The following is a 12,979-nucleotide window of genomic DNA, read 5'->3' as shown; positions in this document are numbered from 1 at the left end:
TTTTTTTTTTTTTTTTTTTTTTCTGACCGGTAAGGGGATTGCAACCCTTGGCACGGCGTGTTCCACACCACGCTCAGCCAGTGAGCGCACAGGCCATCCTTATATAGGATCTGAACCCGCGGCCTCGGCGCTCCCAGTGCCACACTCTCCCGAGTGAGCCACGGGGCCGGCCCTACAAGTGTGGTGTCTTAAACCATATTTTCTCTTGCTACCATTGCTGTTATTCAAAAGGAGGTCATCAGAAAGACCACAATGTGGGACCCCAGCAGTGGCAATATGGTTGGCTTCCATTGGACTGAGGATGTGCTGTGCATTGGGAGAAGCAGGTGAAAGGTATCCTCTCGCCAGAATGCTGCTGGACTGTGCCTTGGAGGGATGCTTCAATGGCTCACACTCTATTTACATCTTGCCTGCATTTAACTGACCTTGCTTTCCAGCTGGTAAAGAGTCGGAGTGTCTCTCATAAGGATGTACAAGTGGGAGAGCTTCCTCTTGTCAGGCTCCTGTTTCCATAGACCTCACTTCAGAAGGGCTCAGAAGTGTTTCATCCATGGGAAGGAGCTCTTGACTGCACAATAAGGTTGGATGTGTGAATAAAAAGAGGCACCTAGGGCTGACTGGTTACCCCAGTTGGTTAGAGCATGCTGCTGATAATGCCGACGACAAGGGCTTGGATCCCTGCACCTGCCTGCCACCAAAAAAAGCCTTCTAGGCATTCATTGTAAGAGGGTTTCATTGCTTGTGATATGCATTTTAACTAAACTCCTATATCTCTTATATATGTCACTCTAATAGGTATTAATCATATAATAAATATAATTTGGTCTGGTTGGTTAGTTCAGTTACACTGCAGTGTTGATAACAGCAGGGTCCAGGGATCCATCCCTGTACCAACCAGCTGCAACATATATATATATATATGATATATATTTTACATTTAATACAGAATAATACATAATTCTATATTTAATATATTATGTATCTAATATATATAATTTATATTTTCTACATTTATATTAATAACATGTTTTTTATTTGTATGTTTATATATAATACATGTATAACCATATTACTATAATGTACATATGAGGGCACTTCAAAAAGTTCATGGAAAAATAGAATTGAAACATAATACAAATCTTTCCCGGATCTTTTTGAAGTACCCTCTTATATGTACATTATGTATAACTATATATGTCACATATACAATTAATATATGTGTATATACATATTATACATGCATATTATTTATGTATGTTATATATTATTATACATTATTATACATACATATAATTTATAAAAATTGGGTTATATATCATATATTACATATAATTATTTATAATATGTAATATATAGCAACATGTTATATATAATTATATATTATGTAATATATGATGATTATATAATTATATAATATATATTAATATATGATAATTATATAATTATATATTATATCATATATGATGATTATATAATTATATAATATATAATATATGATGATTATATAATTATATATTATATAATATATGATTATTATATGTAATATATAAAATATAATTATATATATAACACATATAACACAATTGACATACATTTTATTTATATATTTTATTATGTATTTATTTTTATATGAGGGTAAGTCGAAAAGTTTGTGGAAAAATGGAATTAAAAGATAGTGTGACTCTTTCCATTAATTTTTTGAAATACCTTTGTGTACGTTTGTATATGTGCATGTGCCTATATATGTAATTCATAAGGACAGCTCATCTCTCAGACACTGTCGGATGGTGCATTTCCAGCATGATCACATATGTTATTCTACATTTTCTGACCACAGTGGAGAACGCAGTCCACAGGCTCCATTTCGGTGAACATCTGATTGAGCCCGATGACCCCCTTCATGTTTCCTATCTTTGTGTTAATTGCTCATCGACCCTTTCTCTTGTACAACACGAGAGAGCATTTTTTTTTTCGTTAAAATTTTATTTTGTCAATATACAATGTATATGATTATTATGGCCCATCACCGACACCTCCCTCCCTCCGAGGGAGCATTTTTTATTTTACACGAGTTTTATAAATTGATACCTCCAACAAGATGTTGAAACATTCAAATAATTGCTTAAGCCCTGGTTTACAGGCACAAAGGGCAACGTTGCTGACATTTAAATGGGCGGCCATCGGCCGGTGCCTCCAGACAGTGGCTCAGAACGTTCACTGACTGTGCATTGAAGAAGCTCTAAGAGTGGGGGATGTAGCATGGGTGGACCTGGGTGCACATAACACACATTGCTTCTCTTCATTATCTTGTATCCAATAAATATCAGCTGGATGAAGGAATAGAGAGATGCAGCTTCTCCTTTCACAGAGGTGAGGACTTTGAGAAAACAAAAAAACAAAAAAACAAAAAAACCCCAGACTTTCAGAAGGCCTAGAATTTGAGATGGGAAAATCTCAGGAAATTTGAACGTGGAGTTTATCACCAGATTTTACAACCTAGTCTTCCATCATCTACCAAACTGTGACCCTCCCCCCCCCCAAAAAAAATAAAATCTACCATCAATGTCCATGTTTGCTTCTATTTCTTTGCTAGAATATCCCTCAATTTGAGTTTGTGGGGTGTTTCGATCCGTATGTTCTTCCATGCAACTGTTTGTAGTTAGGGAAGTAGAAATACATGATTAGAAAAACTAGTCCTCTGATTAATATCTATGTGCCCTGGGAAAATTGTACAGTTCTACAAATGTATTCCATTATCCACCCATTTCTCTATTAAGTCAACAAATGTCTATCTATTTTGCTCTCCAAAGCAATCAGGGTGGTAGTTTCTGAGCTTAAAATGGCAAACCATATAGATTCAATGCTTAACTTCATGGAGTTTCAGATCTTCCAGCAGAAACACACACAGCAACATCAGAGTACAGGGAGATAAGAGGTATATTAGGAAAAACAAAAAGTTTTATTCAGGGGCAGGTATAGGATACAGGGTGTAAAGGATTCACCTCCAATGCTAAATATAACAGGATTCTAAAAAACTCAGCAAGCAGGATCAATAATATTTTGATGAAATGCTTAAAATAAATGCAGAAATTTTCCAGATACACAAATGTCAAATTTAAAAATAAAGGCAGGGGGACACAGGGAATAATCACTATTTGTGGTAACAGGCATGCTGATAGTATAAATTTGGCCATCACATCTTGGGCACAAGTGGTGATGGCCAGCTTTGTAAACCATGAATATTCATAACCAATACAAGAAAAAGGAATGAAATATACATAAAAAGAAAGACAGGATTCATATCACTAACTTTTCCTTATTCCCTGCACTCCAATAGGGCTGGCATGACACCGCCCCTCGTGACCACACACCAGTACTAGTTGCCACTTTTCAGGGAGATCTGGTTTTAATATATTTAATCAGTCTGTTAATCCATTTTTATTCCTCTACTTGAGTTCCATGTGAGCAGCACAGTATTTCACAGGAGGGCAATGGCCATGTGAAATAGGCTTCTGTACAAAAGTGCATGCTGGGTTCTAAAGAATGGATGGAATTTATGGAATGTAATTCTTTTCTTTAAACCAGGTATCCTAAATCCGACAGCAACTCCAAAGGCTTCTCCACCAGCAGAAGCAGCGCTGGCCATCCCTGTAAAAACTTTCAAGGTTAGGGCTATACCTCAGGCATCCTAGTCCCTTTAAATGACCAAGTGCCCAATTACTATTTCTGGTTGACTTTCTGCCTCTTCTCCAGCCTGTCCTACTTTATTTTTGAGTCCTACCATCTTTCTCAAGACTTCCAGATCTCATGAATTTTATTCTTTGTCTCTCCTGCTTTTTTCTGTCTCTCTACACTTTCGGAAAATCCTTTATTCTTTTGGGGTTTCCTTCAGGAATCAACACAGAATACTTTCCAATCCAATAGAAAACCTAGAATTCCTATCCTGAAGTTGTCCCCCATTCCCCACACCCTAGAAAAGTGAGGTATTCATCACTGCTTTTGGAGGGTCCACTTTATTAATCTCCTGGGGCTGCCATAAAAAGTTACCACAAGCTGGGGAGGCTTAAAACAACAGGAATTTACCTTCTTGCAATTTGGGGGGCAGATGTCTGAGGTCCAGGTGTGGCAGGGCTGCATTCCTTCCAGAGGCTCCAGGGGAGGATCCTTCCTGCCTCTTCCAGCTCCTGGTGGCTTCAGGCATCCCTGGGCTTGTGGCTGCATCACTCGTCTTTGCCTCTGTCTTTATGTGGCTTCTCCTCTGTGTGTGTCCCATCCACTTCTTATAAGGATTCCAGTTACTCTAAATTCAAGACAGTCTCATCTCAAAATCCTTAACTAATTATACCTTCCAAGACCCTATTTCCAAATAAGTTCCCATTCACAGATTTGGTGAACAGGAAGTTTTGTGCGGCTACCATTCAGCCTACCACACCTTATTCATGTCTGGTACCAAAAATTTTTTTCTACCTGGCTCTTTTTCTGGAAAATACTATTTTGTAGTTGTCTTTGTGTCCATAGCGCTAAACACAGTGCCTGGCCTGGAGTTTGACCTCAGTATATGTGTGTTGACTAGATTAATGTAGTTCAGTTTAGGATTGCAATTCTGAAATAGATTTAAAATTAAATTAATTTAGAACTGTATGATATCATTTAAACTACTTTGAAGTGACTGATAGTTTTTTTTTTTTTTTTAAAGATGACCGGTAAGGGGATCTCAACCCTTGGCTTGGTGTTGTCAGCACCACGCTCAGACAGTGAGCAAACTGGCCATCCCTATATAGGATCCGAACCTGTGGCCTTGGTGTTATCAGCACCGCACTCTACCGAGTGAGCCACGGGCCGGCCTGTGACTGATAGTTTTGATCTGTTCCATCTCTTGGAGTTTAGAAGCAATGAGACCCTGGTACCAGGCAGTGCACCTGGTGCCCAGGTCTTAGTTTCTAATGATTGTGTCCAACTAAAAGGAACCTTGGCATCTTGGAGAAATTGCTAATTCCAAGGCTGAGGTAGGGAGAGTACAATCTGAGTCTGGAATATCTTTTTGTGCCAGAAATTAAGGAACTGCTCAAAAAGATGATCAAGACACCGAAAGGACACATGAACCAGCTTGAAAGAGCTTCCAGTGGCCAAATATGGGACAACTTGAGGAACAGGATATCCAAGGCAATTATACCTATTGAATAAAATAAGAACTCATGAGTCCATCCTGATCATAGATTGCTCAGTCACTACACAAGGACATAAGTAATTGAGACGGCTGTCCTTGTTGTAGAATACAAACTAAAAATGTAGAATAATGGCATAGTGTGGAATATACTATAAACATGTACTTCACAGGGCCTGGTTTTCCAAAGTCTTGCAGTTTCAAATATTGACCTTGCAGAGGACTGGAAACTTTCCTCAGGCTATAAGTCTCTGATAAAGATAAGATAAAGATTTGTGGTTTAAGATAAAGATTTGCCTAGTATGAGATACAGATTTGTGGCACAGCAAGGTTGCTGGCTCAAGGACAGACTAGTTACTGATTGTTATGTAAAGATACTGAGGAATTGCTATAAGAAGGAATGTTTGCTAAGATCAAGCTTTTGTTGATAAGATCACTTAATTGTCTACTGTAATGTCATCTGGCTTGTTTCACTGAAAGTTACCAGCCTATATTGTTAAACTATACCCCACCTATGTTCTCTTCCTGTAACTTCCTGGTCTGGAAAATAAATGCAGGAAGAGAACCCCAATTTGGCATTAATTTTCCCAAGGAAGGGATCCCTCTTGCTGGAGGGTCCTGGGAAAGTTAACCACTTCAGGGCTTCTCACTGCTCAGTAGAGATGAGCTTTGAGTAATCCTTTGCATCTCTGTCACCCTGGGGGAAGTGGGGTGACAAATCTGTGGTGGGTGAAGCAACACAAAGCAACAGCATAGAATTGAAAAATTCACCATTTTTGATTCATTTTAGTTAGCAGTTGATTCTGTCAAGACTCAGCAAAGGAGGCTAAAGCTGTAGATGCTTGTGGTTTGATGAGGAACAGAACTGCTACATAAGCTCAAAATATTTGGGGCATGTGAGTTACTAATTAGAAAATGAAAGTTTTTTCATTTGTAACTATGTAACTACATAGATACATATTACATAGTTGCAAATGAAAAAAATTACATTGTTGCAAAGTGTTGTCCCATTTCTTGCTGCATAGTTAAAAGTGTAGCTAAGCAGCTAGAAATGAGACAACGCTTTAACTAAGTGACCAAAGTTTGCACAATTGATGTGGGGAAGGAGGACAGCAGGTACATCCACACGTGTGTGATATTTAAGAGCACAACCTGACCTGCATGTCCTCCGGCCTGGATTGCACAACCGAATCCAATCACAGGAAGCAACCAGCAAACCCAGCATTTTGTAGAATAAAGGTCTGCAGATTTTCTAAATAATGTGAGTGTTCTGAATGTCAGGGTACAGGTGAGGAACTGTCCCAGATTAAGGAACAGTGATGATCCATGACAACTAAATGTAAATTGTGGTTCTGCACTGGATCCTGTGGCCCCAAACAGAACAAAACAAAACAAAAATTCTTCAGAAGACATTATTTGGGAAATTGAGAAAATCAGAATATGAATTCTACATTAGATAAGATATTATGTTAACATTTAGTTTCTTGAATTTGGTAATTTTCCTACGTTTAAGAGAATATCCTCATTCTTGAGAAATAGATACCAAATTATGCATTAATGGTCTTATATGTAATCTACTCTCCTATAGATCAGAAATTGTATGTGTGTGAATTATATAACATATATATTTCATATATGTATACATTTTATATATATATATATTTGCTGATACAATGACAGATTAATAATACAACCCTTAAAAATGTTAAAAACTGGTGAATGTAGGCAAAATGTGTTTAGGAATTTTTTGTAATAGACTTGCAACTTTTCTTTACATGTGAACTTATTTCTAAATTTAAAAAAGTTCAAATAAGTTTTGAAAACTTATTTTGGGTGTGGCCAATTTATCATAGGTAAGATGCTTTAGTTCAGCAGTTCGCAGCCTTTGTCTTTAAGGATAGTAAACTTTTAAGGATTTATGGGGCATACCATTTTTTTGAAACAACCACTTAATTTTGATGTTATACTGTGAAAGTAGCCATAGACTATACATAAAAGAATGGGCATATATAGCTATGTGCCCATAAAACTACTTGTATGAACACTGGAGGTTGAATTTTGTATAATTTTTACATGCCACACAGTAGTATTCTTTTTTTGACATTATTAACCATATAAAAAAAGTAAAATTTTTCTTAGCTCATGGACCTTATTAGAGGCAAGCAGTGGGCTATATTTGGGCAATGGGCTATAGTTTACTGATCCAGGAGCTTTCAGAGATGAAAGGAAACATTTTTAGAATACTTTTTATTTATTGAATTTTTAAAAGTCTGCTTATTTTATTATTATTTGTATTACTAGGGCTGGGGATGATGTTCTTCAGAGGATGTTTAGTAAGCTGTCTTCTTTATCTGCTTGCTCTCTGATCCTGCACTTGTAACTATGTAACTATTACATAGTTACAAATAAAAAATACATTGTTACAAAGTGTTGTCCCACAGTTATAAATAAAAATACATTGTTACAAAGTGTTGTCCCATAGTTACAAATACAAAATACATTGTTACAAAGTATTGTCCCATTTCTCATGCATAACAGAACAGATAACTTTTTCCCTTTACCAGCAAGAGCTCTATCCTAATGAAATTATAACTTTTATCGCCGCAGCTTTGTGTTGGTCAGTTATTACTGCCTTTCATCTCCAGCTTATAAAACTAGATGCTTGTAAATGTCAAGACCACCATTGCTTCTCAGAGCATAACTAGTAAAGCACACGTGAATAATAAAATTCTCGATCATGCCAAGCAACCTCTGTGTCAAATTGCTCCTTGGTCTCTTACTGCCTCTTGGAAATAGAATTTCTGCATGTACCAGAAAAGTCATGTAAGTTATGCATCTGAGTGTGACTTGGAGACCTCTGTTTTAATAATAGGTGGTGAACGATACATGTGGCAAGAAAAGGAATCAGAGGTGCTAACAGCAATGGGTGCAGATGAATTTCCACGAGGTCATCTCTCTTTCCTGGCTTATGGCTTCATTCACATCTGCATACTGACGATGCTTATGGGCTTGTGTGGTCTTGCAAACCCTTAGGATCTGCACAAGCTCCTGAGGAGCAAACATACTGTATTTCTCTACATCTTGAGTTTTCAATAAAAATGCACTTCATGGTTTAAAACAACTAATTGCCACCTGCCCTTCCTTCAGGAATTAAACCGATTACTCAACAGAGCTGAGGTGGCTCCTTACATTGCTACAGTGAAGCTGTTTTTCCCTTTACAGGTGTAGGCTGGTGGTTCACTTTCCTGTCTCAAAACGTCTCCATCAATGTTCTGGGTCAGAAATATAAAAAAAGGACCAATGGAGAATCGAGCTTCAAAAGAAAAATGTAGATGTGAGCTCTTCTTACCTTAGCAGTGAATGTGAGAGGTATTCTGCATGTAGACACTGTACATACAGTATTTGCATCACAGATAATGTTAATTTGGTATTCTCCACGATTCTCTGGCAAAAGGTATATGGACACCATTTCTTCCTTAATGAAATTGTCAAAATTGTGTGCAGTTCTTTCACCGATGCAGCAAATAAGCCATTTGTATTATTTTACTTTTAATTGTATTTATTTTGAATCCTTTTCTGAATAAATAGCTTGATAAAGAAACTCACAGCAGGATGGCTATTTAGACATAAAGCAGAGAGATGCAGGTCATTTGATATCAATTTACGGCAATATGAAAATTAATAGTCTAGAATATTTAAAGTGTTTACATTATTTGTAATTATTTCCTAGAAACTGTGAGCACTCATCTCTTTTGGAAAATTTATGACATGAAAATATATATCCAAATATAGACAAGTATGATTTATATGAGAGAACAGAACTATACATGTTACCGAGTGGTTAAGTAAAAGTTATTTCGATTTTGTCTTTATTAATGCTGCAATTTATGATTGATTTCCCATGGAATATTTCCCTTTTCATTTTATCAGTGTGACTTTATGAGTAATAATACCTTTCATCCTCTTAGGAAATAGCTATTAGAGAAAGATGGGGCATAGGTACCTGGCACTTGATATAGGGGAGTTATCCGGAGATCAAAAATTAGCTGTTCCATTTGTGAACTGCTTTGTTGAAAACAGGTTCAGCTCAAAACATGAAGTTTGCCTCATAAAATAAATTATTTCAGATACAAAGCTATACATTTATGGCATTTCCTCTTTAAATAAATGAACGGCGAAAGGATAAGAAAGATAAGCTACTTGAAATGAAGATATCTTTTGAGCTCTTTCTATATTTTTAACTGTCGAGAGGCCACGATTCCTTTGGCATTGGAGGGGTGGGATTTCTCTTTTCTTTGTGCCATCTCTAGTTTCCTAAGGCAGGTGTCATTGACAGGAGAGAAATGACTTCTGAAGGTGGATTCTGCTCTGGTTTCCTGGAGGTGGGTGGCCACAGAGAAATCCAGCATGATGTCTCATATTTACAGCCAGAGCAATGAAGACAAAGTCTATAGAAATTACCCCATGTGCCAACGAGAGGGGTTCATTGGACGAGGGAGATATTCACACATAAAGGTCTAGCGACATTTGGTACGGGTCGATAGTCATTGCTGACATCCGTAGCATGCTTTAACTTTTACCAGATATTGGCACCCACTAGTCAGCCATCCTGAACACAGACATGTAAAGTGATTGTTACTGGATGTGATTCACAGAGGCTTGTCTTTGATGCATAGAAACACACAGGTGAAAACAGGTACGGGTGAAGTGAGGTTTTACCAGGTGAAAAGTATGTATCTGTTGCTTATAACAAAATACCTGAAACTGAGTGATTTATAAGGAAAATGCAATTTATTGCTTACAGTTTCAGAGGCTGGGAAGTCCAAAGTCCAGGGAACACATCTGGTGAGGGTCTTGGTGATGTCTTCCCTGATGCAGGGTATCACATCGTGAAATGGCAGAGCAGAGAGCAGACTTTTCTCTCCCTTCTTTTAAAGCCCTCAGAACCACGCCCCTGACCAACATTTTTAATCCATTCACTACTACACGGTCCTACAATCCAGTCACCTCTTCAAGGCTCCACCTTTCAATCACATAATAGGATTTCCCACCCTCTTGACAGTCACAGTGTGGGCCAAGTTTCTAATAAATAAAACTTGGGGGGCAGAATTCATGCTTCAGGGAGTTTGGAGAGGGCATAATTCAATGTACTACACCCTCCTTCCTTCTTTTTCTTTTCCTTTTAAATAACAGTTTTATTGAAATATAATTTACATGCCCTAAAATTCACCTTGTAAAAGTGTACAATTAACTGGTTTTTAGTGTATTCAGAGTTGTGCGCTCAGCACTACTGTCTGATTCCAGAACATTTTCATCACCTCCAGAAGAAATCCCATACCCATTATCACGGAGGAGGTTTGCCCAGGAAATATAAAGAGAAACAGCCTCCCCAACCGAGAAAACAGCTGGAGTAAAAGAACATGCCATGAGCTTTCTTAAAATGCTGCTGGGACAGCAGACAGAGTGTTCAGGGTGCACAGTGAGGTTTCAGACATTCCAAGCTTTAGATTGGAATTATTAAAGTGCACTAGAGAGAATGAACAATGTCTCCCATGTGAACACATAAAATCCACATGAATAGGTAATATTATATAAACATATCAGAAAATAATTTAGTACATCATAACTAGATTAATTATCAATTATGTGTGATGAAGATAATGACACTCCATCAGGACTGTTAAAATTCCTTTTTCTTTTGGTCATTAGGTGTATTTCATTAGGGTTGTACAGTCTAAAGGTGATGTATTTAAGTAACATGGAATATTTTCCTTCTGTGTAGTTATGCGGACATTGGCAGACAAAATTAGGGTCATTCGTTGTATTTCACTTTCAGTTTTAAGGATTGCTTGCTTTCTTAATTGAACTTTTAAAATTATTACTTTGAGATCATTGTAGAGTCACATTCAGGTGTAATAAATGATACATAAAAGTCTCCTGTACCTTTTACCCAGTTTCTCTCAATGGTAACATTTTGCACAACTATATCACAATATCACAATATCACAGTATCACAACTATCTTTCCAATATCACAGGAAATTTACATTGATGCAATCCGCTGACTTTATTCAGAGTTCATGAGCGTTACATTTACTTACTTATATACATGTTTATGTGTCTTTATCTCCTGATGATTTTAATACGTGTAGGCTCATGTTATTACCATTATAATCAAGAAACAGAACAGTTGAATCACAAGGACCCACCCCAATTGCCTGCTGTGTTTTTAATGCTATTCCTTTACTTACTTGTCAAAATAGCCACCTGCCCCAGTATTGTAATTTTACAGGTCAAACAAATATGGGAATTGACTCCTTTAATTTGAAAGAAATTGCACATCAGTGAATTCAAGTAACACGTTTCCCAGTTATGCTTGGTATTTCATAAATTGTTAAGCATTCTGTGTTCAGTTGAATCCAGGAAGTATTTATTCAGCATTTTTTGTAGACAAGTTCTATGCTGGGAATTGTGCAAGACAGACTTAACAAACTCAAAGAACTGAAAATATAACTGAGAAGATAAAATGCACCTGTGTGAAACTATAAACAATTCAGCAATGAAGGGACAATCATCACTAGCAATAAAAATAAAAAACAGTATTCTTATGATGTATCTATATGCTATGTTTGAATCCTGTCATGCAGTTAAAACATAATTTACTTACTTGTGTTTATCCATCAAATATGAATGAAGAACTGGTTGAATTTGAGGCAAGCGGTGACAGATGTCAGAGAGAATAAAATAGAAAGACAGTAAATAGAAAACAAATTCTGCTTTTTTTTTTTTTCCTCCAAAAGACTACAAAGGAAACACTGGCTGACTGGTATAAGAACAGTACAAATGAACATTCCTAGAGATCATTAAAGTGTTTACAAGTAACTTCGACATCTTTAAAACTTAATACGTATTGTTAACAGCTTAAGAATAAAAAAGGAGAAACAAAGTAAAAAAGTCTGATGTTATTATCCTCAGTCTGGAAACGAGGAAACTAAAGGGGGTTGGCAGGTGTACCCGTTAGCTATATCTGCATAACGAACAGCAGTAAAATTGAGTGGCTTAAAATAACAACAATTTATCATAACTCAGGAGTCCATCTATGGGTCAGCCGTGCTGGGATGAGCTGCTTTCGAGCATGTCTCTATGTTTTAATGTATTTAAAATTTATTTATTTTACTGACACATTGTAATTGTACATAGGGATACAATTTGTTTTTGCAATACATGTATGTGTTGTGCAATGATCGAATCGGGGTATACAGCATATCTACCCCCTCAATCATTTATCATGTCTGTGTGGTGAGAACATTCAAAAGCCTCTCTTCTAGTTATTTTGTAATATACAACCCTTTATTGTTTTTTTTTTTTTTCCTTTTTGTCTTTTTTCGTGACCAGCAACGGATCGCAACCCTCAGTGTCGCGCCCGTACCGGACCGGGACTGGCAACGGGATCACAACCCTCGGTGTTGCACCCGCAACCTCGCTCAGCCAGTGAGCGGGAATCGGTCTGTATGTGGGATCCGAACCCTCGGCGGGAGCGCCGCCACACTCCCAAGCGGCGCACTGTAGCAGTGCGCCACCAGGCCGGCCCAACCCTTTATTGTTAATCATTGTCACCCTTCTGTGCAAGAAAACACCAGTCTTATTTTTCCTATCTAATTGTAAATCTGTGCCCATTGACCAAACTTTCTCTGTCTTCCTGTATTAGTCTGTTTCTGTTGCTTGTCACAAAATAGACATAACTGGGTAATTTGTCAGAAAGTGAAATTTATTGCTTACAGTTTCAGAAGCTGGGAAGTCCAAAGTCCAGGGAGCG

Source organism: Galeopterus variegatus, unplaced genomic scaffold (assembly GCF_000696425.1).
Source record: "Galeopterus variegatus unplaced genomic scaffold, G_variegatus-3.0.2 Scaffold94, whole genome shotgun sequence".
NCBI lineage: Eukaryota > Metazoa > Chordata > Mammalia > Dermoptera > Cynocephalidae > Galeopterus > Galeopterus variegatus.
Note: the sequence above shows the minus strand (reverse complement) of the source record.